General features: G+C 35.8%; 1 non-coding gene across 1 annotated transcript; it reads right to left on the reverse strand.

Annotated features, from left to right (window-relative positions):
• Positions 1–246: 246 nt before the first annotated feature.
• Positions 247–320, reverse strand: TRNAN-GUU. Its single transcript has one exon. It is a non-coding gene; the product is annotated as a tRNA-Asn (tRNA).
• Between the last annotated feature and the right edge of the window lie 972 nt (positions 321–1,292).

Below are 1,292 nucleotides of genomic sequence, written 5' to 3' on the forward strand. Positions count from 1 at the left end.
AGATTTTTTAATACATCTATTATCCAGGTCCTCTAGCTAAATGCAGTTGAGCCTTTTCAGCAGCTGCAGAAGAGCATTGTCTTGTGTCAAATGATCTGCTCAGTCACACAGCAGGCAAATGGAGGTGGATGGAATCAAACCCTGCACCCTTCACTACTGGAAGCAACTCGTTTACTCAAACTCAAAGCTTAAATCGTTTACTCAAACTCAAAGCTTTAGTCCTCTGCACTAACCAAAAGGCAAACTCGTCCCTGGGTGGGCTTGAACCACCAACCTTTCGGTTAACAGCCGAACGCGCTAACCGATTGCGCCACAGAGACTTGAATGAAAAGACTGAGAAATTTTAAACCTAATGAAGGCTCACTTTTTCCAAAATAAGTATATACACTCCAAAATAAGTATATACACTGCTATAACTTGTTCCTATATTCAGACTTGACCACTGATTCAAAAAAGCCTGATAAATTTTACAGGGTTGAGAAGACGACTCAGACTTCATAGATAAAACATCGTCAGAAAGACTAAGCATATGCCAGCTCTTATAACCTTTATAGATTTAAACAGGAAATGGTGTACTGCATAGGTTTCATTAAAAAAAAGGATATATACAATTCACTGAAATACAAAAATTCAAGGGAAACAAGCTGCTGAATACTATCTCTCCTTCCTCAGACCAAAGTAAAACAATTAGATGTAACAAGTGCTCCTTTAAATAGGATGCAATCAACTAATTAACAGACAAGTTAACAATTTAACAATTATCAGCTTGTGACTTTAAATACATACAAGACCAGCAGTTCAAGTATTAAAAGCAAAACAAAACAAACCCCCACTTTTAAAAAAAAACTAGTTTTTCATTTGGAACACAACAATCTCAAAAAACTTCTTTTATAAAAAAATATAATAATATGTATCAATATTCGTATTTTAAAATACTCTCCACTCATTTGTTGTATAAAAAATTACTAATACATAAATTATAAATTATATAATATATACAATTCAAACACTTAGGGACAGGCGCTACTATCAGACCATAAGTGACAAAACTGGAGTGACACTCACAAGCATTTTGACGTCAAGACTTCACAGGCTTCTATGAAAGAAAAAGTGTCATCTAACTCACACTGCTGAGAAGGCAGGCACTTCGTCAACTACTGCTACAGTTTTCAGGACAGCTGCTTCTAGAGCTGTAATAACACATACTTCACTGGAAATGCAGAATGCAACCAGCAATGCAGCAGGAGGAACATTGAAAGAAATGAGCATGTGGATTTGACAAAGAGGATTTT

This window comes from Protopterus annectens, chromosome 7.part0 (assembly GCF_019279795.1).
Source record: "Protopterus annectens isolate FY-2018-M chromosome 7.part0, PAN1.0, whole genome shotgun sequence".
Taxonomy (NCBI): domain Eukaryota; kingdom Metazoa; phylum Chordata; order Ceratodontiformes; family Protopteridae; genus Protopterus; species Protopterus annectens.